Source organism: Motacilla alba, chromosome 1 (assembly GCF_015832195.1).
Source record: "Motacilla alba alba isolate MOTALB_02 chromosome 1, Motacilla_alba_V1.0_pri, whole genome shotgun sequence".
In the NCBI taxonomy this organism is placed as follows: domain Eukaryota; kingdom Metazoa; phylum Chordata; class Aves; order Passeriformes; family Motacillidae; genus Motacilla; species Motacilla alba.
The window spans coordinates 97,409,275-97,435,315 of NC_052016.1; the positions used below are offsets into that span (position 1 = coordinate 97,409,275).

The 26,041-nt window shown below is 45.5% G+C and overlaps 1 protein-coding gene across 1 annotated transcript in view; it reads left to right on the forward strand.

Moving 5' to 3' along the window:
* Positions 1-1,146: 1,146 nt before the first annotated feature.
* The window catches only part of LIMS1 (LIM zinc finger domain containing 1), a 68,149-nt gene continuing 43,254 nt past the window's right edge, over positions 1,147-26,041 (forward strand). The window contains exons 1-2 of the mRNA XM_038130156.1: positions 1,147-3,173; positions 3,282-3,377. The gene's annotated coding sequence lies outside the window, so the exon portion shown is untranslated. The remainder of the gene's footprint in view (positions 3,174-3,281; positions 3,378-26,041) is intronic.

Sequence of the window (26,041 nt, forward strand, 5' to 3'; positions counted from 1 at the left end):
CGGGAAGCACATGGGACAGGGGGACCCCAGGTCCTGGCAGTGACTCCCGTCCGCTTCTCGGGCACGGCAGGGAGATCCCAGCTCCGGGCGGTGCCTGCCCTCTTTCCCGGGCAGGGCAGGGAGATTCCCATCTCCCGCCGGTGCCTGCCCTCTTTCCAGGCCGGTGGGTCCCATGTCCAGCCTGTGCCTGCCCTCTTTCCCGCTCGGGGGATCCCATGTCCCGCTGTGCCTGCCCTCTTTCCCGGCCTGGAGCGGTGCGATCCCCTGTCCCACTCTGCCTGCCCTCTTTCGCGGCCGGGAGGGGTGGGATCCCGTGTTCCGCTGTGCCTGCCCTCTTTCCCGGTCGGGGGATCCCATATTCCGCTGTGCCTGCCCTCTTTCCCGGCCGGGGAATCCCATGTCCCGCTGTGCCTGCCCTCTTTCCCGGCCGGGAGGGGTGGGATCCCGTGTCCCGCTGTGCCTGCCCTCTTTCCCGGTCAGGGGATCCCGTGTCCCGCTGTGCCTGCCCTCTTTCCCGGCCGGGAGCGGTGGGATCCCGTGTCCCGCTGTGCCTGCCCTCTTTCCCGGCCGGGAGCGGTGGGATCCCGTGTCCCGCTGTGCCTGCCCTCTTTCCCCGCGCGGGGGCGCAGCGCGGCGCGGCGCGGGCGGAGCGCGCCCCCCGGCGGCGGCGGGTGGCGGTGCGGCGGGGCCGCCCAGCGCCATTGCCGCGGCCCGGCCAGGCCCCGCCCGCCGCCGGTGGGCAGCGCTTGGCGGGAGCGGCGGGAGCGGCGGCCGCCGGGATGCTGGGGGTGGCGGCGGCGGCGGCGGGGATCAACTGCACCAGGTAGGAGAGGCGCAGGGGCCGCCCGCGCCGTCCCGTCCCGCCTCCCGCGGCGGGCGGCTGCCGAGGGCGGCGCTTTGTCTCGGCCGGGCCGCTGTCACCGGCTGCTGCCCGGGAAAGGCGCTTTCCCGCTGCTCCCGCGGGCGCCGGCGGGGCCGGGCTGGAGTCCCGCCGAGGGGACGGGGGGCCCGCAGCCGTGCAGGGTGTCTCTGCTGTTCCCCCTGTGAAGCGTGCGTTCCACGGGGAAACTTTTCCCCGTCCCGGCAGCCCCGGGAGCCGCAGCGAGGGGCACGGAATCCCTTCTCTCCGCAATCCCCTCGTCGGCGTTAGGCGCTCGCTCGGAGCGCTAGGGCGGGCCCTGAGCCCTTGTTGCAGCGATCGGGAAAAACACCCAGAACTGCGGCTCGCACGTCCCGGGAGCGGCGTGAGCGCGGTCTGATGCCCAGTGCATGTTTAAAAGGCGCCCGGTCCGGGGCCAGTGGTGGCTCTGTTAAAAGCATCATTCTAAATATCCTCGGGTGTGGATGTGGTGAGATTCGTGATGTTGTATGCATATCCCACAATTAGCGAGCAGCCCCATCTTGGGGACAGGTTGGTGGGGTGGACTACGGAAAGCAAAGGCTGCTCTGCTCATTGCTCAGCGTTTCAAAGCCTCGCCCTGTGCAGTTTTTTCTTGGGAAGAAATGGCCCTAATTAAAGCACTTGGCAAAGTGTTGTGCTAATATGTCAAAACCAGGAGCTGAGGGAAGGAAAAAGAGTGATTTTGTAGCTGCCTTGGACTGCAGGTGCAGGACAGCTGCTGGCACACAAACTTTAGCCTGTCTAAAGACTGCCTTATCTTTCCCGCACCCGACTTCTCCTGCAGGCTCCTCCAGCTCTCCGCCATACCTTTGGAGAATAGCTGTGGCGGTTGCAAAGTCAGGCTGAGTTTGGGCTACAGAGGTGCCATCCTGAGCGAGGTGAGCCAGCTCTGCTGCCAGGGTCAGTACCCTGATGTCCTGGGCAGGATCTCACCAGCCTTGACCAGCTTTCGCTCCAGCTGCAGTGCAGCCACATGCTTAGAAAAGCATGATAATGTGATTCGGGTGTCCATATGTATTGTGGGTAACTCTTTTTTCTTCAGATGTTCCAACGGCCACTTGCTTTCGTAGTGGGTGGTAGATGCTTCCAGGCCAGGATTCTTTCTGCATTCCTGAAAGTGGCCGAGTAGTCAGTATTTGAGCTGCCAGCGTCAGTCGGTCGCGACTGCAGTTGTGTCTTTCAGCCCCACACAGGTGCTCCGGCTGAGCCGCCTCTTTGGCCAGGTAAACAGCAATTGCATATTTGGCATCTGTTCTGCTGAAGTTGTCAGGGAGCGGGCCAGCTGCCCTGCTGGTACACGCTTCCGAGGATATGAGCTAAGCTACACCCCTGGCACAGTGAGAGATTTTGGGACAAAGTCAGACTAGAGCCCCCGCTTGCAGAAACTTGCAGAGGTGGAGTAGCAGGGAGGTTACCTGCAGCAGCATGCAGCTGGCCAGCACATCCCAGGAAACACTGGTGGCAGCAGAGCCATCCAGGGTACAGCTGGTGGCTCAAGCATCCTTTCACAGCAGCAGGAGCAATCGTGCTGCCTCCTGGCCGAGCAAATCCTCCCGTGGCTGAGAGTCAGCCTGGAGTCCTGCTGCTGCTGGTGTGCCCCGAATAAAAACTGTTTGCCCAGTAAAGGCTGGAAGTGGGGCCCCTGGGCTAAACTGGCTGGCTTGCTCTGTTCCTCTCACCATTCTTTTGGGGTGAATGGTTGTATGGAGGACAAGGGGCTGTGCTGTGGTCAGGGAAGTGGAGGTGCTGTGTGGTTCACTGTCACAGAAGCTTGGCTCGAGGGAGCAGAGGGAGGTGCCAGCCAGGACAGCAGGGCTGCTCATCTGGCAGGGTGGCACAGTGGTGAGAGGCTGTGGAGTCAGCTCCTTCGGAAGAGCTCCAAGCTGTCCGGCTAAGGGGGTTTTCTATAGACAATTCCAGTCCACTGAAGTCAAAACAAAGGTGTAGGGCTCTTGGAAGATGCATTTTGATTTTGTAAAATGCAAGGAGGGAAAATTAGAAATTGGTGTGTTTTCTTGTTTTGATTATTTGGTTTAAAAAACCCACTAAATATGTGACTATTTCATTCAAACCTACTTTTTGACAAAATGTAATGTGATCTCAAAGGCCTCCACAAGCTGAAATTCCTAAAGGGTTTTGTATCTTAATTTTTGGGTCTGATTTAGAGAGTTTAAGTAATCTGAGTTTTGGTGAAGAAAACAAAAAAGGAAAGAATGATCTGAGGTCTCTCTAGATTTGGTACACGGAAAAGCACCAGACATCTGGTCAGCAGGTATGCACAAGGAAATACTCTTCTTTTTAACTTTTTTTTTCCCCCTTCTTTGTTTTATGGAGGCTTTTTGAACTTGAGTCACTCCTATGGCTTTTGTTTTGCAATTAGAGGAACTTGGAGGCTGGTGCTGTGTTCCTGAGGCACAGCTTTCTCACTCAGAATCTCGCTGGGAGACCAGACTCTGTCCTGGAAGAGAGGATTTGGGTAAGGAGGGATGCGCAGTGGGTCGATGCTGGGTACTAGTGGGCTGTTCAGGATTGCTTGGTGTGCTGCCTGGGGCTGATAGCTTCTTGTGGCAATGCCTGCTTGCTTTATAAATGTCCTCTGAGTTTTGTGGGCAGCTTTTTCAGCTGGTTGTGCTGAACTCGTCTTGATGTGTTATCATTGGAATAAGTTTCATATGTGGTTCAGAGAAAAACATTAGCTTCTCCATTCAGAGCCATTATTATCTTAAGCTTTTGTAGTTTCCTAGAACAAACAGAGTTTTTCTTTGTAGCAAGAAATACAGGCCAGCATGCAGCAAAATACTGGAAAAAGCCAAGTCCTCTTTACTCCAAGTATAACAACACTTGAAAAACTGGTACAGACTCATCGGATTTAGAGTTCTCTTATTCCACTGTAGACTGTGAAGCTGAAAAATGGGGACACTTCATGGTGTTACTGGCTCTGATAGGGGATTCTAAATAAGAAGCTAAATGTGGTGCTGCAGTTTAGTCTCAGTTGTAGTGCACAGGTCTTTTTCTTAGAACTTGCTCCATACAGTTACTGCAGGGGAACCATTAATGGTCTGCAATACACAGATGGTGGTTTGCACAGTTAACAAATTCTTTTTCAAGTTGCAGTGAAATATTTATTATTGGAGCACTTAAGGCAATCTTTTCAGCTCCTGCAATTGTGGCTTCATGCTGTGTGTTAGGTTACACATCCTGATTTGTCTGTGCTTTGTTCTCCTCCAAAGCCCAGTTCAAAAGTTTTTCACTCTGTAGCATAATGCAATCTCTCATTTATTTTCAATATAGGGAAGCTTTAATTATTAGCTGTGCTAAAAGCAGCTTGATAGTCAGTGGGGAAATTACTCACGTCAGGCTTTTCCATGATGGCAAGCGCTGATGACAAGGAAAATGAAACTGATGGTCACATTTTCACAGCCAAAGCCTCCCCTTGTCTAAGCTCTGCCTAGTGTGAACCAAGCAGCCGTGTATGTGGTTTGCTGTTCTTGTCATATTGGGATGTGCTAGAGAGCACGTCACCCTCAACAGCCTGTGCAGAAGTGCTGCTGTCAGGGCAGAAAGGGTGAAAGGTCCTAATTCAGCCTGACAATTAGGGAAAATGTAGCAAGGGACTGTGCCCTGGGGTTAATATTTTTCTTCCAATTAGGATGCTTCTTTGCAATTATTTCAGCATTTTCCTTCCTGTGGTGTGGAAGTCTTTATGAAAATGCTGACTTCTGTTTTTTAAGCAGATAGAAGCAGGGGGGAAAAAAGTCAGGGTACTGTAATTTCCTTGTAATTACTCTGGTTTTGTGTACCATAGCAACTCTTTATGTCAGACAGTTTGCTGAATTTGTCTCAGCATCTGGAGGCTGTCAGCAATATGCAGGATGCCAGAAGCTGATGGTGTGGCCAGTGACAAACTATGGACAAAGTGGACCTCCTCTACAGCCTGAAACCATGTTCCTCTGCCAAAATGGCATAGTCTGGAGCGCCCTACAGTGCATGAAAAATAGCATTATAACATGGTTGGCACCCAGGAGGAGGTTTTATGCTCTGCATTTTTCATATTGATTGCTTTTCTTTATATGTTAAATGATAAGTTCTTGTATTCCAGCTTGGACGATCCTTCTTTTCATCGCTTTTTGATTTATTAAAAAACCTTACCAGCCACTTCTGTAGAATTTAGTGAGAAGGTGGGTCCTTAATCATGTGGATCAAGGGTTGTTCCAAACACTGGTTGCATTAAATAGTTTGAAGAACTGAGAACACACTGGTGGATGTTGTTGAGTAAAACCTAAACTGGTGTGAAGAGTACAGTTAAAACCAGGGGGGGATGTTTCTTGCATCATGGGTGGGGAATTGGTGTGGATCATCTGGGGAGCTAAGGCATTGTAATGACTTTATGAACATTTCCTGGGTGGCCAGAGCAACATGGAGTAGCCCTTGTGCTCAAAATTAAAAGGGTTTTCTGTATGAATATGTTGTTTTATTGTAGTTGGGGGCACTGGGAAAGACCACAGCAAAGCAGTGCAGTAATGCCTGCAAATATTTGGGAGGCAACAACATGGCAAACTGGCTTCAGTCCAGACCCTACACTGACATTCAGCAGATGTGGGATTGATGTGGGGAGAGGGAACCACGCAGAGAATTAGTTTCAAATCCACCCTGGGAGGGGAAAAAAGGGACCTTGATACTTTGCAAGGACTCTTTTGTGAGGGTCTGGCCATCCCCACCAGGGCTGGGTGCTGCCTGGCCAGGGCAAGGAACTGGCTGTCAGCCTTCTGCCTCGCAGAACCACAGCATCCCCGAGTCCTCCTGTGGCGTCTCCTGGCACACTCCACCTCTGATTTGGGAATGAAGAATACACTTGGCAGGCAGGGGAGCAGGGGGTGCCACTAGCACTGCTAGGGGAAGGCCCCTGTGGATTCAAGGCTGAATTGGCAGAGCAGGCTCTGCTTGCAAAACTCTCTGGTTTTCGTGAGGAAATGCTTGCAAATAGGCACATATTGCTGAGCTTTGCATATGTTCTCTTCTGAACTGTGTTGGTAGCAGGACAGACTTGTGTTTCACGGCAGAGAGATGGACATTTGTGCTGTATTAAGTAACTTATTTTTGCTAGGGTCTGCTGAGTGGGCTGAGATTCACTTGGCAATGGCTGTCTCCCAGACCCAGTTCTGGCCAGTGTTATGATACAGGACAGATCATCTATGGGCCATGCCAGGGCAGCTGCTCTTCCCATGGGCAGTGATGGTTACAGAGATGTTTTAATTAATCGTGTGGTTGTGCTACAGCTGCCTGGGATGACCCACTCATTCCTGTCCCCCAACATTTCTTGTGCTAGCACCAGGGACCTGAGCCAGCTGAAAACCTATGGTGAGGGAGATTGGGAGATACACAGATTTAAAACTGATTTTGTCTCAGTCTGGATCGATTCCTTGATCTTGTGGGGGGCAGTGATGTCCGCGGGAAAGAACTTGGGAAAGGTGGCAATACCCATTTTGGCACAGAGCGGTGAGAAGAGTGGAATTTTGTGACAAGGTGTTGGGGATTTGAAGAAGGAGGGAGCAGTGTTTGGTGGTGGTCTGGGGACTGCTTGTGGCTGCCCTGGGTGTGATGTCAGGGTTGGGAGTCCATGCTCTGTTGCACTGGAAGAAGGATCACCTACCTGCCCGCAGGTGTTGCGGAAGGATTGTCTGGGCAGTTTTGCTTTCTGTTGTAGAAAGTTCACTTGAGTGTGTTCTCTCTGCAGCTTGCTGTCCCCTCCTACTGCCCTGCCTGAAGGGAAACCACCCCGGCAGTGGTTTTGTCACCATTCTCACTGAATTGGTTTGCAGAAATTCACCTTCAAAGGATTCAGAGGAAGGATATCTCGTGTCCTACCCCCGACATGTAGTTTGTGGTTAGAAAAGGCACAGAGAACAGTGAGACATCTTGATGCCTGTTTAAATCTACCTGACAAGTGTTGGTATGACAACACTTCATGATCTGGAGATGCCCATGGGCTTTCTTCACCCGTTGCTTTCAGGTCCCAGAGGAACTGGATGCTGTTTGTACCCGCTTGTACTATCAGAAAAAAAAAAATGGAACAAGATATGCTGTGAGCTGTTGCAGGCTGAGCTCTGCCATGCAGAGACAGAGCTGTGGGGCAGGCACAGCACACGTGGCTGCTGGCTTTCTCTCAACCCCTGTGTCCTGGGGACAAGGCAGGCTGTGGGAGGGGGGCTTGTTGGGAGGTGTTGATCAGCTTCACTGGAACTGAAAAAAGGACAGGCACTTCTCTAATGAGACATTTCTGTAGTACTTTAAAAAACCCAGAAAACATTTTTTTCTCCTTTCTGTGCTTCCTTTTGTGAGTCTATGCAGTTGTAAGACAGAGGCAATATTCTGATTATATGAAAAAGGATTTGAAATGGAGCATTTTAATGCTGCTGCTGTTAAGAAAAAGCTGACTTTTGAATCTTTGTTCCTTCATTCACATTTTTTTCCTTTTTGTTAGCCAGTCTCAGGAAATGAGAACATTCTTTTGGCTTTCTGTGCCTGAGTCACATCTTTTATATATATCTATCTATATATAAAAATATGTTAAAACATCTGGAGAAGTTTGTTTCAGAGAGGTACTTGTTTTGTATTAGAGTGTCTGAACTTTAAGTGTTTATACACAGTTGGATGTTTCCAGAATTTCCCATACTTCTCTGGTTACAAGGACATGTATATTGCTCTCAGAAAAGCAAAGGGAAATGTGCTGATAACCTAGGGAATATACAAATAAGTAAAAGCAAAGCCTTTCAAGAAAGTGAGAATTTGCTTTTTTTTCCCCAAAATTAAACTATCAAAGCTATTGTTTACCTTGAGTTACATCCAAATATGTAGTTGTTTAATGTTTGCTAAGTATGTATTAAAAAAAAAAGGTGTGAGGAGGAAAATCAGAAAATAGGAGCATCTTTTTCCTTGTTCTTTTTTCCTTAAAAAAAGGGGTAAAGGAAGTATTTAAAAGCTTATTACACCCATCTCTGCTGCTGAGTGGGCTGACACCCACTGGGCTCTGAGTGCACGGTGGGGTCTCCCTGCCTCCCTCTGTCCTCCCACCGGGGTCACGTGGAGATCGTGAGACCGCTCTGAAAGGAAAAACAAAAATCCATTTAGTTTAAACCAAAGGCCAAATATTTAACTTCAGCGGGGGAGGTGGTGGGATTTAGGAGAACGAGTAAAATTTCCACCCTTGGTTGTTTAACATAGCTGCACTGAAAATGATGGGAAGCCAGGGATGGTGGGTGCTGGTGGTGTCCTGTGCAGGGATGGCAGTGGGGTGTGAGGATTCCCCTAAGAGGCTCCATCTGCCATGACCACATAATCTCCAGGTGTTCACTGCAGCTTCCCCTCCTACAGCTTCCACTGAAATGCCCTTGAGTTTATGGCTTGGATGCAAAACTGCTCACTGATCAAATATTTTGATTGCATCCTGGCCTTCCTGTTAGTTTCTTTGATCTTTTCTCATTAGAGGATTATAGCGGACTTTCAAAAGTCTTGTTTGTTGAAATAGTTGTATAAATATGATCCTTGGAGTAGGTGTTATTTAGGAAAGTACTTATCTCCCAGAAAAACATCTACCTCTTTTTGCCCCTTTAGTGGGCTCATTTGCTATTGTGCATCCAAGAAGTGTGATTTCTGTAATCATATCCAAGAATAGCTGTTTTTTGTTGATTGATTGAAATAATCCAAAGGCCAGTGCATCTTATTCTTTTGGCTGATTCCCTACTCATTCAAACACTGAAGAACTGTTTCAGGTACACATTAAAAAAAAAAAAAATCAAGAAACTCACAGAGGCAGGACAGTCTGGGCTGGCGTGGAACTAAAGGGTTCGCAGCCCTGGGATGAATCCCCCTGTGTTGAATTCTCTCACGGTTAAAATTTTCAAAGTGAAAAGGCTCCCCTTCTCCATTGGCATCCTGGTCAAGTGATGTCCCTTCTGAAATGGCTTCATACAGCCTCGCTTCATGCCGTGCTGGAAACTGGATGTCTTCAGGCACTGGCACAGGGCTGTCTGGTCACCATGTGGGGTTTAGCTTTGGGTGGTGGAGAGATGAGTTGTGCCATAGATTTGCAGTGAGATGAAGTGAGGGAGGAGGGCTGGAATATTGCTGGTGACTACACATGGTGTAAACCTGAAGGTCAAAATTTCCAAACTTTGTCTAAGACTGAAAGCTACGTTTTCCTTATTGTCACAAGCAGGATAAGAATTATCAAACTTCACTCCAGCAGGATCTGGAGAGGATCTGAGGGTTTTCAAGGGTGGTGGGGTGTTCCATGTGTCAGGATTCTCAAGGAAGGGTGGGATTCTCCTTGGTGTCAGCTCTTACCCGAGGGAAATCTCACCCTGCAGCTGCTGCTCTTCAGACCCATCCAATCAAGATGAAGATGTCCCTGCCCAAGACAGACCTGTCTTCCAAACCATTCTCTTATCCCCTCCACAACCTGCATTAAAATCTGCTGCTGGACCAGGCCTTCATTTTGAAAAGTGCAGGGCAAATGAAGCACTATTTCCAGTGTCATGTATTAATGAGGCTGCTTCATTTTGATGAGAGTGAAGCTCTCTGTGCTTGTGATTGCTGATGCACTGCAAGGGGGAAATAATTTGGACTTCTTGTGTCAAATTGCATCTGAGTCACAAATGTGAAAATCAATATTTTTATCATTACCATGCAGAGATGGGCAAACAGTACAGTTAAGAGGATCCTTGACATCACCCTTGGGAGAATTACTAGCAGATGATAAAATGGCAAAGGATCCAGGAACAGTAAATATTGCATTACTCCTCAGGTTTCATGAGAAATATTTCTGCTCACCTTGGGCTATTTATTAATTTATGAATAGCTTTGTCAACTTGTACTTGAAAGAGACACTTAAGAAGTTTAATGTCATTGCGTGATATTGGTGTCTTTTCAGGGCAGTTTCAGGCAGGACAGATTCTCAATGAAGGCAGGATTACATAATGAGTATTTTGTGTCATCTGAGGTAAAAGTGGTCTAATAATTTTTACCTGATGGATTTTGGTAATGTTTAGTTGTGTAGTGGCTTGATTTCAATAATGGATTTTCTGTTAAGCCCAATAGCACACAGTTAAAAACATGCAGCAGTATTACTTCCATGCATGCCCAAAAACAAGCACCAGAATTCACGGATGGGATGGGATGGGATGGGATGGGATGGTATGGGATGGGATGGGATGGGATGGGATGGGATGGGATGGGATGGGATGGGATGGGATGGGATAGGGCAGATGCTGGGATCTCAGTCACTGTGTGCCCAGCAGAGTGGCTGTAGCCATCACAGCCATCACTAGGGTGGCTGAGGTGGTGCTAATGTGGCGTGGGAGGTTTTCTGTGGGAAGAAGGGCTCTGTTCTCCCAGAGGAGGAACTGCACCACTGAAAGCTGTCTTCTGGTGTCCAGCCTGTGTAGGCATGGAGGGTGTTGATGGTACAAATGTCAAGCAGAGGATTTTTCTCTTACATATTGAGTAATGTTCTTTCTTTGGTTTGCATTGCCAGGTATTTGCTGGTTGTCCCTGCCACAGTGGGAGGGGAATGTAGTGAAAAGCTACTGAGTCCAGATTTTTTAACTTATCATTAATCTTTTGTCATGAAAGCAAATGCAAAATGAGCAGAGCCTTAGTTCTAAGTCAAAAGCAGACGAACAATAGATCAGCTGTGTGTTCATGGTTTAAATAGTAATGTTCTTGGAGACCCCAGGAAGGCAGGGTCTACCTGAATTAATTGTGAAGAAATCCATAGTTTAAAAAATGCTTTTCTTTATACCACAGAAGTCTTGTAGTATCAAGTTCATGTGGATTTAAAGTTTAGTAAGGCAGAAGCGTTGGTGCTGTCAGTATCCAATATTTCATGTTTCGGTGCTGAATTGGTGGTCAAGTGGAAGTGTTGCGAGGGCATTAAAAGAATTGCATTAACTGAAAACTTTTTCCCATGCTTTTTTCCTTATGATATTAAAAGAAGTCAGGGAGGACAAGGAGATCATATTTATTTCAAGTATTCTTATCTTAAGTGAACATTAAAAGTGTTTTGAAAGGACATACTTGCTTTTCAGAAATTGATAGACAGTGAAATATATCTCAGTAAAAATAATCAAGTTAATTTATTTAGTCTGAAGACAATACAGTCCTCATGCTCATGCAGAGCCCTTAAGTTCCTGAGTTCACTCAGGTCAAGTTATGAGTTTAAATTTTAATTTCCTTGAAGCCAAGAACTCAAGTGCAAAACACATGTCCTCAGTTAGCAGGACCTGGGTTCACCCTCACAGTTTGTGGCTTATTGTGAGGGTTGAGTGCATGTGTGTTCTGTATTCTCTTTATAAGCTTTTTTGTAACATACATCTATCTGGCACATAAAATATTTAAACCAACCACACAGGTAAGAAGAGTAGCAGGAGAAAATACATTTTTTTAAGCGATTCTGTCATATATTTTTCCTTAACTCTGTTCATTGTGTACAAGCAGGAGTTGCAATAGGGAGTTGTCTCCAAATTACTATTAGCAATTGCCTGGTCAGGCATATAAACAAACATGGGGCGCCCCTTCTGAAGTCTTTCTTCCAAGGCAAGAAATGCACCATCAGGAATTAAGATTTTAAAACCTTAGCAGATGCTGGTGTGGCACCAAAAGCACTGTGGTAAGGGGTATTTTGGTGCCTGTTGCCTCCACAAATGGTCATTTGACATTTTTGTCTTGGATGCTGGGAAGTTGCACCTGCCCCTCATTAGGATGCTGCGTACCAGAGCTGATGGTGTGGCATGGCACAGCTCAGCCAGGGGAGGAGTCCCAAAAGGTTGCTTGATGGGAGGTAGAGGTTACAGACCTTCCTGCCATGTCCATCCTCATGGGCTTCCTGCACTGTCATGCAAAGTTTGCTCCATGTAAGTAACAAAGGAGTTGAGGAAAGCATGTAGCAGCACCAGGGAGCATCCAAACACAAGGCAGTAGTTGGCAGCCTGCATAGTAACATGGGTGTGGAAGCATTCCTGGCCACCTCACCAGGTGGTAATTCTGCTTCTCCTATCTTTTCTCAACACCAGAAGAGTTTTTTTTCTTATGCACTTTATAATTTTTTATTACCTTATATCTTATATTACCTTATCTTTTTATTACCTTTTACCTGCATACTATGATGTTTGATTTCCTAATAGCTCAGGTGTATCCTGTTTCTTTGCTTCTGTAAATAATGCATTTTCTGTGCTAAAAAATGCGTACTTTTAGAAAGGACACACATCTTCAGTGCTTCATCAACCCGCACTGCAGCAGTGGCTTTCTCTTCATCACAGAGGCATGATGCTGTGCTGTGAACCAGTTGCACTCATAACTTATGTGCAGGGGGAGAAGAGAGGAAACTGCTGAAGTCAGAGATTGTTGGCTTATTCAGTAGTTATGAAGAGCTAAACTGAGCTCAGTTCTAGCTAGCTGGCCAGGGTGCTACTGCTTGCTTCACCAGAGCTCTCTGCATTGTTACTGCCTGCATGACTCCTCACAATCAAGTTCCTTTCAAATCTGCAGGGGGGTGTGTTATTAACTTCAGTAGAAATAGATTGATGAAGCTTTGTGACAATTCCTCAAGACTGTATGCGTATAAATGGAGAATTCTGCACCAGTTTGATACCTTCAGCATGTTGTTAGGGATGAAGAAATGACCGTATGTTTGACCTCTCACTGTTTAAAGTTTCTGATAACATGCAAATTCTGGAGGTTAGAGTGTTAAACTAATACAGTTACGACAGCAAGTCTTAACCAATTTTCCTCAAAGCCAGTTGAAATTCCACTGCCGTATTTTTTTGGAGCTTGTTTTAGTCTTGAGGATCCATAAGTGGAACATCAGTGGCCAAATAAGACAAAATACCTGCTAATACTTGGAAACTAGTTCTGTCAGCTTTGAAACCTTGCTGCTTTGTCTGAGGTATAGGGACAAAAGCATCACTGTTCTGAATTTGCTCTACATGGATGGTGCAGTAAGGTCAGCCTTGTAAGATGAGGATATTTTCCTAATCTCTGTTTCTCATATTTAAAGAGGAGCAGCTGGTTATTACACAGATGGGTCCAGCATATTATGTGACACCAGCATGCCTGGCCAGTGTCATATCCCTGTGCCTATGGATAAGTGTCTTCAGCTGAAGTTGTCATAAACTGGGTATCAACAATAGTTGATACCTATTTTGTATACTTTATACTTGTTTTTATAAATACTAACTAAGGCTGTTTCAGCTTTTTTTAAATACAAATGACCTGAATTTAATTAAAAATTTTCATTGTAACATATATATATAAAACCATGTAGTTTTACTTACAGCATTTTTCAACAGATCTCTGTGATGCCTTTTTTTCACTGCCATTGGGTTTGCGTGGTTTGGCAACTGGCCATGCAAATGTAAATGTGTGAAAGAAAACAAAAATTGGAAAAGCAGTGAACCACCGTCACCACAGATCTGCTCGCTCTTAGGGTCAGAGCCCGGATGAGTTTGGTTTCAGTCTTATGCAGTGGAGTGTTACAAAGTTGTGTATTAACCCAGTGTTAATACGCAACTTTGAATTTTGCTAACTGGTATCACTTAATTTACATTTTTAGCCCAGTAGCCACTTGGTGGTGGCCTGCATGTTGTTCTTTGGTGCAAACAAAGTGGTTATGGATGGGGAAGCAAGGAGGAGGTTCCTGTTCACTGGGGCTTTTTTGAGTCCTCAGTCACACCCCTCTGAGGTGTGAATTTTACAGCAAGTGAGTTGTGTTCATGAAAGGGAGCTGAGCTCTGGGTTGGCAGTGGAGTTACTGCTGCAAGTGGGTAGGGGTTGGACTGGGGTTGGTGTCCATGGAACTGTGGATTGTGGGGCTCCTGGTCACCTGCCTGAGAGCCAGGCTCTGCCTCTGGGGATCTCTTGGTCCACTCCCAAGGTGTGGTGGTGTTCTGCACTAGTTAAATTTTGACAAAGCGAGAACACCCATTCAAGAAAGAGAGAGCAGGGAAGAAATGCTGTGCCTTGTAGTAGTTGTTAGTGAATGATACACATGAATAAAAGAGCAGCAGGGAAGTTGACATTTATACATCAGCTTGGTCAAGAGGATTTTAATAACTTATGATGCATCCCACAAGCTGTGGGGCTCTGAATCACCTGTGAGCAGGCTGTTCAGTACTGAAGAGGTTAAAAAAGGAAGGTGAATATAACACAGTATCTAAGTCACTGTGGTTTCTAAGAATTTATACTGCTTGCTCAATGTTTCTTGTCTTAGCTGGCATTGTACAAGTATTTTTCAGTGACATGAAGAACAGCACACTGGAGTTTAATGGTAAAAACAGTATATCTGTTAATTTGGTATCATCCCCCTCTTCCCTATGAACTAGATTTGATTTTGGACAACTGTACATTTGGACAACAGATTTGGACAACTGTACCATTAAGTTGCTGAAATCATAGTCTCTCTGACTGTTGTTTTTGTTTGTTTGGTTTTTTTATTTCTAATTAATTTATGCTGGTGATTTCTGCTGAGTGGTGAGCACCTGGTGGGGTTGCTTAGAGCTGCCTTTTATTATCTCCTTTTCCTTTATAAACACTTGTGAAAAAGCCAGTTTCTGAAGAGGATAGTTGCAAGGCAATGTTAGTTAGAGCAGATTTGCTGCCCTTGCAGTATCAAGTAAATGTGATATTAAACAGATGATTGGACTTTCACACTGCAACATACCCATTGTAGCATCTCAAAAGTTGAGGGGGTGGGAGAGGGAGTGCTTTAACTACAGTGATTGCTAAAATCCAGTAAAAAGAGAAGAATAACGGCTGCAATGGGGTTTTTAGAAGGGGCTAGCATTTTTACATATGTTATATTCCGTTTAACAGTACTGGCAGATTTCATTTGGGCTATAAGGAACTCTGGTTCCTGTCCCACTTTCTGAAAGATGAAAATGTTGGTAGTTTTCAGGGGCACACTGGTAAGTTTAAGTGCAGCTTAGGGTTGAGCTTACACTTATGTATGATGCCACTTGGTGGGACAGACACGGTCAGACACAGGCACAAATGATGTCTGTGTTTAATTGGGCAGAGCCCACAGCACAGAATTTATGCCAGCTGTTGGAAGACCAAAGGTAACTTCATGGTGGTACGTTTTATGGCAGGACAGGTTTCCTGCCACAATTGTTTTTTTAAAACATCTGGTCAGGGTAAGAAAGTTTCTGTGGACTGGTACTCAGCATCATCCTGCTGCAGCATGTTTGGATCCACCCAAGAAGCTGTGAAACAGGCTATCTGTAAACTGTGTCTCTGAACTGTGATTTCAAGGAGATGGCAACTTGCTGAAGGTCAGAGAGCAAGCCAGGAATGGTATACAGATTTTGTTGTTGTTGTTTGTTTGGGAAAAAGAAAGCTTAAAAACAAACACACACAACCAAAAGGCTTGGGAAGCCTTTGCTTTCCCAAACATGTTGCTCTTAAGAGCATCAGCAATGAGGTACTCTTGAACTGGCATTTCATCTCCTCCCTTATGAGGGAAAAACAGCCCCTGTTGTTCCTTAGTGGTATCTGGTTTATGAATCTTTTGTTTTTATACTCTCACTTCTAGGTTGATTGGACGGATTGTTCTGTGTTTGGGAAGATTCCTTTGAGCAGTCAAAGCATACATTAATGATCGGCTTGAAGATAAAGCCACCTCCTCCCCGGGTAGAGGCTGTTGCTCTGAACCCAAAAGCAGGGTGTTGTCCTCCAGCTCCTGTCTGGAAGGTGATGGCAGCATAGCACAGTCCCCTCAGTAACTTTCATCCCTCCCTTTGGGTAGGTATGGGCCATTTGGCAGGGTTGGCCTATCTTAATTCCTTAAAATTTAATAAAACCATGCATTTCTATTGTACTTTGCCCACATACAAATAACATTTTTATTAAGATTTCCCTAGCTGAAAGAAATTCAGTGGGAAATCCTGCGGCTGTTCTGACAACGAGAAAATTTTCTCTTAATTTCTCTTTCTTCCTTCCCTTTTGCCTCGTCCACTATATAGTTGCTGTTCCATGGTTCCTGGCACTAATGATTAAAACTGAGGGTTGATTTAATTTTTAATTTTATTTTTAATAGCTTTTGACATTTATAGGCTGAAAGTCATGGACATGGGAAAAACAGAATTTAAAGGAATTTTGGGCCACTTTGAGGTTTTGTTTTGTTTTTTTTTTTTGAGAAAAGATGATTTAATTTCAAGTCTTAGCTACAGAATGGTTTAGGATTATTTAAATCTGGGTAATTAAAAAGCTCTTTTTCTGTAATGAACCCAGGAAGAGAAGGCTGGGTTACAGGTCCTATTTTGGGAACCACTGAGCATCTGAAGCTGTTGTCATTCATGTCAGCAGAAGTTCAGAAACATTTCCCCAACCACTTTTTTGAAGGTGCTCCCCTGAGTCTCACTTTCATTTCACATATTGTATTTCATATAATATTGGTGTATGTCATCTTCTCTGGCTTTATTACTGTCTTGAATTCATTTACTGGAATTCCTGTGCTTTCTTTTAAGCGTCTGCTCTTAACCACTAATAAATCTGGAACATATTCAGACTTGGTGGGACTTTACAGGATGAAACTTCATTGTTTCCCTTTATGGGCTGTGGCTTCCAGAATACCAATTATGGTAATTGCCTTCCCCTCCCTCCCACCGTCCATCATCTGAAGTCCTCTCTTACTGCATCAGCTTTTTCTACCCAAACTGTCTCTGCCTATTGCTGCCTTTGTCTCCACTTCCTGCTGTGGGAAGAAGATTCCCTGCAAATCCCATCTGAAATGCTTCATCTGCAATGACTGCAAGAAGTTTTAAGTAACTTGAAATGGCAGTGAAGAACAGCCAGAGGCCCAGCCTGAAAGATAAGATTTGAAATTAGAGTACATGCCTGACATCACATATTTTACTGAATTCTTGTTTTCACCCTTTTGTTGTTGTTGCTGTTGGTTTTCTCTTTTTGTTTCATTTTAAGTAGTTAGCATGGGTAGTGTCTTTTTCATATTTCTGTAACTGCCCCCCCTTATTTTAAAGCTCAAAAATGAGTAATAAATGTGTCCCATAAATCACAGAATCATGGAATTCTTAAGATTGGAAGGGATCTCTGGAGATCATTTTGTCCAACCCCCCTACCAAGGCAGGGTCAACAAGAACAGGTGGCACAGGAATGTGTCCAGGTGGGTTTTGAATGTCTCCTGAGAGGGAGATTCCACAACCTCCTTGGGCAGCCTGTTCCAGTGCTCTGCCACCCTGAGTGTAAAGAGGTTCTTCCTCATGTTGAGGTGTAAATTCTTGTGTATTAAATCTCTAGTTGTTGCAGACACCAGCATTAATTGGTGGGTTTCTTTGGCCCCAGTCTGGCTGACTGTCTCTTCCTGGTTCGCAGTCATGGGGGAACTAAAAATGACAGAAAACTTCTGCTTTGCTCCCGATTGTCCCTGCTTGCATTTCACAGCATGGCAGTGATGGGGGGGTCTCTGGGCTGAGGCAGAGAACAGGGCACTCAGGAGATGCTGAGGGGATGTGAGGAGCTGAACTCCTATGGTCGAGCTCCTGGCTGCTGAGTGTGGTTGTCTTGGGCTGGTTTGTTGTTGGTTTTTTTTGTTTTTTTTTAAATTAAAACTTCCTCAGCATTTTTCCCTCCCCGAATCTGAAGGAACCCAAATTGTTTTTCCATATGTGCATTCAGATGCAAATGCTTTTCTTCCTCTTTTTCTTTCTGTCAAAAGAACTATTGGATTTTTTGGAGTAATATTCAAAGACTTTTTTTTCCTCTCAGGCTTATTCTTTATGTTGGACTGATGCCTCATTTTTCAGTAGCAAATCAGAGCTACCAAAAAAAGGAGTCTGATAGACAAGTAAACTTCTTAAAATTCATGAGGTACTTTCTTAATGCATCAACATTAGTAATTGTATGTTACTAGCATTACCATGATCTAAAAATGGTAGTAAAATAAAGATGGTTTAAGCTGGCAATTTTTTGCTGTCTTGAATGAATTCTGTTATGAGCTGTGTTCAAAATAGCTTGGCATCCTTGCAGATCTGTATTACTTAGAAAGCAGAAAAGTCAATTTTGCTAGTAACTTCTTTCTTTTTGAATATTTAGTACACAGAATTCACTTCTACTTTTTGTTAGACACAATATCTGGGGATTTACATTTCTTCTGCTAAGTCTTATGCTCAAATTAGGGTGGTGAGGGTTATTCTCAAAGATGTGCATAAGGCTTTTTTGAGCTGCATGGCAACACTATTTTCAAATAATTTCATACGTTTTGAGTGCCTGTGGAAGTTCCAGGTTAAAGCAATGTCTGTCTAGGACTTATATTTTCCTTATCTATTGCTATCGTTAATATAAGCATGTAACTTACCATAAGGGAATTAATTAAGAGAAAAAATAAGCATATAACTGTAATATTAGTTCTGTTACTGCTCTTGTTCTTCTAAGCTTGCCACATTTTCCACACAAATAAAAATGACCTGGATCTTACCCCACACCTGATGTTGTTGATCTTTTTACTTATTTATATGCTGAGTATTTGGTGTACTTCATTACTTGATGACTTGCTATTTTTATAGCAGTTAGAAGTAAATAAAAGTTGAAATGGGAATGCCCATTGTCAGAGGAAGCACAAATGATGTGCCAAAAACCCACTGCAGGTTAGTACTGACTTCAGACCTCTGTTTTTTTCTGATTGTTAAGGGTAACCCTTGATAGTAATTATTTATCTGAACATGATTGTTTATATGCATATGTGACCCGTATTTAGGTTGCCTTTAGAATCTCTGTGAATGCTCTTTCCTTGCATTCTTTCATGAAGGGTGTGTCCACAGACGCTATAAAAATTACTTTTAAGGGAAAAAAATTCTTGAGAAATGGCACACACTCTTGCTTGCAAGAAGCCTTGTGCTGTTTTTCTTTTAGTTAGTTATGTTTCCTTTTGTTTTCTTTTTCCTTCCTGAGACTGATGCTACCTGAAAGTTGCCCTGGAGTATTTGACGGTGGTACTGGCATAAGAGCCTGTGTGATGGGCCAGTACCAGTGAGCAGATGACAGCTGCTGTAACCAGCTCTTCAACCCCTGCAGCCTCCTTGTGTGATGTTGGAACTGTATGCACATAATTTATAAATAAATAAAGGTACCTGTAATGGGGATACGAGCTTAATTTTTTTTTTTTTTTTGTCTGACAGAAGTACACAATCAAACAATTTGGAGACCATAGCTCTAGCAGACAGAAAATAGGTTTTCTTTTTTCCCCTTATTTGCCCCCAGATTATGGTCCTGCTATATTCAGCCCTCTGCAAATATGGCCTCCTCCCAGCTTTCAGACACTGTGTAATGAGATGAATCCCCCCCGTAAGTTGGCTGCATACACTGCCACCTTCCCAACAGAAGACATAAACGAAGGGGTCTGGCTGAAAGGGAAGCCTGTTTGCAGCCTGCCTCACCAGTGCAGTTAATTGAAATGCATCCACGTGATCCTTTCCCTTTGATTTGAATGGGAACTGGCTGGTTTCCCAGTGCAAGCAAAAGAGCTGTTTTCTTCTCCTGAAGTGAAATGCCTGTTTCTGATGCCCCATTTACCAAGGACGGTTAAGTGAAGTGAAGGGGAAGGGGCGCAGCCAGCCAGTGGGGTGACTGAGGCCAAGAGGTGGTAAGTGTGGTGCCATAATTGTCAGGGCTGGCAGGGTGCAGCAGATGTGGAGATGAGGTGATTAGAGCGGTGTTCCCACTGATCCACCCCACTGTGCCTCCAGGCCTGGATTCCTTCCGTCCTGCCGCTCCTTTTCTCTTAGAGAAATGCTTCCCTGCCCTCTCCAAAAATGAAAATGCGGGAGCCTGCCAAGGTTCTTTGGAGGATGACCTCTGGTGGGCTGCAGGAGCATGATCTTTCTCCCCATGACATATGAACTATCTTCAGGTGACTCTTCAGTGTCACCCTGTGTGGAGTTATGAGCATGAATTTGTCTTAATGGCCACATAGGAGCACCCAAGTTGGCCGCTGGTGCAAGGGAAGCGATTCCCCCTCTTCAGACTGCCTAGTGTAAAAAACACAGGGAAAGGAGGAGGAAAAGGAGTGGGACAGACAGACAGATGGACATCTCCTGTCTAGCTGTGTCCCCAGACAGTGCTTTCATATCTGGCTCTTAAATGCCAGAGACCCTCAGCCCAGACAGCAAACAGGCTGCAAATCCAAAGCTGAGGTGGCACTGTGCTGCTAATGAGGGCTTTGCTTGAGAGCCTTGAAATCCTTCCCTTTTGTTCAAGTTAAACTGCTCCATTTCTTTTCATTTTTAACTACGCAGCCTTTCTGCTAGAGTGTATCTCCAGACTTCATGTGGTCTGAGGAAAGGATGCAAGTCCAGAGCAGGATTTGGTCCCCTGTGCTGCGTCATCTCCTGCTCCCAAATCTTTGATAGTGGTGTTGCCTCTGCCCCAGCTCCAGAGCTGCCAGCTGAGTTCCACACCACCTTGTCTTACAGGAGTGCTTGAGGACAAATAGTGTAAGGGACCATGAGATGCTTAAACACTAGAGAGTCAGATCTGTACATAGCAGAAGTAAGTAGCCAGTGGAGGACTGATAGGTAAAGCAGTTAGTCATCTGAGTAATGACAAACTGCCTTGACACCCCCTTCTTCCTTCCTAAAAAGAACAAAATCAGGTAAAGCTGCAAGAGGAATACAATTCTGAAATTAAAGCATATGTAATATTCCACGGGTGGAATTGCAAGCAAAAGAAGTGTTGATGTTGAATTAATTATTTATAATTTATTATTCAGTACTAAGCAGTAGGGTGATTGAATGTGATTTATAATAAAAATATTCTTGTTTCCCCTTTATGATTGGTTTTGTTACTGCGAGCAGAATGGAGTAGTACCTTACTTTATCTTGCAGATAAGACTTCCCTGCTTTGCTGTAAGTGCCCTTATTTTTCAGGAAAAAAATAATAAGATGCTGGTGTCAGCTTGGAAGGTTATTGCATAGCTACTGTCACATAAGGCAGAATTAATAGCAAGAGCTTTAAAATACGTACAATATGTGCATTGACTTCCTACAAACTGGAATTCTTCACAGTTCCTGGCAGAAGTTATGCCAAAGTTTATATTTGTATGGTCAAAACCAAGATCTTTACAGTGAATAATTACAGATAAGTTGTTTTGGTTTTATCTTCTGAACGGTATCTTTTTGCTGCTTACAACAGGGAGCACACACTTGTGCCTCTGTGTTGCTGCACATAATGCTGGACCTTCCTGCTGTGCTGCTGGAAGAGCACCCTTACAGAAAGTCCCTGGATAAGCCATTTGTGGGGGAAGAGGAGAGTGCTGAGGAAGGAGGGGAGGGTGTGCAGGCACTGGCAATCCCTCTGGGTGACAGAAGGGGAACTGGATGATATACAAGGGTGATTTCTGGAGATCCATGACCTCACTGCTCTTGACCTGAAGGGGTGGAGTAGTTCTTGAGGATTACTGCAGTGATACACAAGACAGACATGTGAACTAGAAGGGCTGTCTGAATAAAAGTAGTTCAGGCTATTATGACCTTCAGAAATAAATGTTGCATACATTTCTAGTTGCTTATAACATTCTTCTGCTTGGAGTAGATGAATTCTTTTACAAGTCTTTACACTGCTCATTTTCTCTGTCTCCCAAAATAGGATGGGAGAAGGGCAGGAGAGGAGAGCAGCATGGTGGATGAGGTGGGAGGGCAAATGATGAGCACAGAAGTTGTCAGTGCCACACATATGTGGTAATAATATCTATTTCTTGAGAAATATGCAAATAGCCCAACCAGTATGTAATAAAAAACTTGAAGGCAGTTTCATGTTGGAACGCACATTTCTTCAAACTGGGATCCAGCTAATAATGTGAAGGAAGTCCAATAATCCAAACACTTATTCATAGGTGGGGTTTTTGAATTGGAGAGCCTGCAGACTCTTTCTGAGTCTATAAAGTACTTTGGAGTCTTGTGAGAGATTGTACTGAGAACACTTGAAATTTTAAAAGGTGACTCACTGTATTCCCCTCCAAACAATTAAGTTGTTTCACTGAGCTCATCTTCACTGGTCTGGTATGTAATAACTTGTTTTTCCCTCTGCTGATGCCGACATTTATTCCTCCAATAGTGTTCTTAAATGTGCTTCTTTATGAACTTTTTTTTAGTGCTACAATTGATCAGTAATCCAGAAGTTCATAGCTGCATGGAGGATTGCCACAGATAACATAATTCTGTGCAGCTTCTTGGTCTGAGCATTGAACAAACTGCACTTGAATGAAATCCATTGGAGTGCATTTTCCCTCAGGTTGGGACAGGCATTTATGCTCCAACTGTCTCTTCTACCCTATGGTCCAGCCCTGGCCAGGTGGACAAGTTCAGACAGACATCACCTTGGCTGATCCTTCATCCAGAGAATCCTTCATCCATTTCAGAGCCTGAGCTGGCTCTGAGATTCAAGGATGAAGTTAATGTCTGCGGGTGCTGTGGATGCAGGGCTTCCTTTACAAGCCAAGCCACTGCCTGCATTTTGTGAAGGCTGGGGAGTGGGGCAAGCCCTTGCAATGCCCTGGTGAGACAATGCCAAGCACAAGTTACTTGGTATCATTGGGAGGAGAGGGAGAAAGGAGTCATTTGTGTTCCTGACTCCTGATGGGTGGAGCAGTGAGTAGCAGAAGGGAGCCGCGACAGAAGGGAAGCAGGGTGGCCAGCGGCGGCCAGCTGGCCCCGGGTTGGTGGCAGCACGCCTGGGAGGGGAGATCCCTGGGCCCCTGCCAGCGAGTGTGGGAGGAAAGCAGCTACCGATGGTGTTAGTCAGTGTGACTGCTGAGTGCTGTTCAAAGGGCTGGAGCCTGTAACAAGGACCGACTGGGTGTTATCTCATTTCCTCTTTCACATAACCCCAGGGAAAAGGGAGAACGTTAATGAAACCCTGGAGGTGAATGGAGCCAGATCCAGGCTGAAATGTGTAAAGAATTTCTCACAAGAGATTTGTCTTTTTGGTCCTTTTGTACCATTCCACAGACATAACCTTCATGGTCGCATGTTGTTTATTTTCCCTTGGCTGCCACTCTTCCTGTTTAATCCTTAAAGATAATAATATACATTAGTAATGGTGAGGAAGAATGCTTTTCATAACATTAATGTCAAACGTAGTGTGATACAATTTCTCTAATATTTTGGCTTTATACTGTGCACATTGTGCCAGCAGTAGTACTGGATGATTCAGAGACTGCTGTTAGACCTGTTAGGGATGCTTTTTCAGAGCTCATGTAAGAGGCCCCAGAAGACATCCAGAAGATTGCCCACAGTCTTTATATTTGAAAACGGTGACAAAAATAGGCTGCTGGAGAACTAAAGCTCAGTCAACCTAACTTTGAACCCGAGCAAGTCATGAGTGCAACTAACAGTCAATATAAAAGCACTTTCTGAATAATACAGCACTAAAAGAGCCACATGGATTTCTAAGAACAGATCGTTTCAAAGCAGCCAGTTTTCCAGGTCTGGCAGATGAGCATGCTTTATAAACAGAAAGGAGGAGATAAATTAGGTGTATCTGCTGGTGCTGTCTCACACAAAATTTCATAAGCAAACAAGAGAAAGAGGCTTTAGAATTCGAGTGATGGTGATTGACTTAGTTGGAGCATAAGCCTTGCAAATTCTCTTCTGTGTATCCACTTGTCTTCTCTTGCTGCTCTTCTTGTTGTGGACCGTTCACATGAGTGCTGCTGTTACCTCCTCCTGTTGCTTCATCACGCCCTTTTAAGGCATATTAGTGTGGACTCAGGGTTTGGTTTCAAGAAAGCATATTGCAGTTTGGAAATAACAGTCTAGGTGAAATTGCTGGAAGGGAGGTGTGCAGCTGTGTGAAAAGAAGCATTTGGACAGGAATTGATGGTTTGACACAGAGCCACCAACAGGATCTCCCTAAACAGAACCTGCCTGATCACACCTTGCAGGAATTCTCTCCTTTATCACTTGCATTTAATAACTTGATCAGTGACTTGGATGCTGCTGCTGAAAGTTGGCTTATGAAGTTTGTGGATGTCCTTGACTTGGATAAACCTTTAGGGATACAGGAGATTAATTAAAAATGGTCTTGGCAGTCTGAAAAGAGGCTCCACAATCAAGAAGCTGAAATTTCACGAAGAGAAATGAAAAGAGTGGTGCTCATGAAAGAGAATTCAAATGACCATGGGCTGGGCCATTTGATGGATTATTTAAATGCCTTATCATGTTTTATGATGTGCCTGCAGAGAAAAACAGATCTTATTTTGGAAACACTATGCATTAAATATAAAGAAAGGTTGACCTAGATTATTTTTAAGAGCCTCTATTTATTACTGAAAAAGCTTGAGAGTTGTTGTTGTCCTGCCAGAGGAGGATAACAGAGAGGCCTTGTTAAAGCAACAAAGCACTTGAAGAACATTGGAAATGTACTGACTAGTGCGTGCTTCTTTACTGAAACCTAGGAACAGGGTTGTATCCACGGATGGCAAATTTTTTTTGATGGTATTTTAGTGCATCTGTAGTTTCTGTAAGTGAAATAGAAGGGATATGACAGTCCTACCCAGGAATTAAAATCACTTTTTTCTCTGAAGCAGTATTTCCTCCTCCAGTGTGCTCTTATGTCAGAAAGGAGACGGGTACAGCAATGTAGGTAGTGTTAAGTCAGAGATCCTGAAATGGGGCTCGTGCCCTGGCATACCTTTCTTTGATGACTCTGTCAGTTTGGCCCATGGCTGCGCTGTCCACGCAACATCTCCCTGCACACCAGGATGCAGCTGCAAGGAACCATCCAGTTGTGCTAGGCATTATGTAGCCATCCTGTTTGTCTTCCCCTGTCATGGGCACTGTGGAGGAGGAGGCTGGGCAGAATGGCAGGGATGTTGTCTTACTTCTTAACAGCAGTACTCTTGTGGAAAGGTCAAGCCTTTCTCCTGTTTCTCATAAGCATTTTAGAGGAGGGGAAGCTTTTGGCAGCTCCTAACATCAAATATTTCCTCTGATCACCTGCTGCAACTCCAGTCCTGCAGTGCCAGGTGTGCCACCTGCTCATGGCCAGCACTTGGGTCCCTGCAGCCTGCTCCTGCTCCAGTCAGCTCTGCCACTGCCACTGCCCCCAGGAGAGGACATGCGGCAAAGAGAGTGGGTCTAGCAGTGGAGCTGGTGTTTCCCACCACTTCCTAGTGAGGGGCCGTCAGTTCAGCAATGTGGTTCATCCTAGGGCATTGCTCCAGGACTGGCTCAGGTGTAGCAGTAACCCTTTTGAAAAAGTTGTCTTTAAATATTGCCGTGAGTTCAAGAGAAGACAAATGGCTCTCTGTCCTCTCATAGTTTGAGAGCAGACTGTATTATTTGGTGGCATTGAATACTATCATAGAATTTGGGCGGGAAGGGTCGTTTAGAGGCCATCCAGTCCAATGTCCCTGTGATGAGCAGGGACATCTTCTACTCCATCAAATTGCTCAGAGCCCCATCCAGTCTGACCTCGAATCTTTCCAGGGTCAGGGCAGCTACCAGCTCTATGGGCAACCTGTTCCAGCATTTCACCACCATCGTAGTGAAAAATGTCTTATTTGAACATTGCAATTGTGACTTTTTACCTGACCTTGAGTCAGTCTGGCTTGGAGGTCTCGCTCTGATTGCCGTAGATTTGCTGTGAGCTTTTGGCGGCCTGGGCTCTGCTTTGAACGGCAGCTGTGATGGCACTGACAGGAAGGACTGCAAGGGAATCCCCAGGGGCGTTTGAGGCTTTTTTTCCCCGTTTTTTTGAGCAGGCTTCGCCTTTCCAGGCTGGGGATGTGGGGCGGGGCGGGCGCTGCGGGCCGGGGATCCTTGGCGGGCCGGGGCCGTGCGGAGAGGCCCGGGCGGCTGCGGCCCGAGCGCGGCTCTCGGGCTCCGCCTGCCGGTGCGAGCGCGGCCGGGCCGCCCCACGGCGCGGGTCCCGGACACGGCCCGTGGGAGCGGGCGGCTGCAGCCGGGGGCTCCGGGAACAGGATGAGGGGACATCTCACTTCTGCTGAGCTGGAGGAATACTTCCTGCATCTTCCTCCCTTGTGCTGTGTATGGCACACACTGGTCCTCTGCCCTACAGCGGCTGCATTCACTAACCCACCCCCCCAAGCCCAGTCTTCTCCCATTTTGGTGGCTG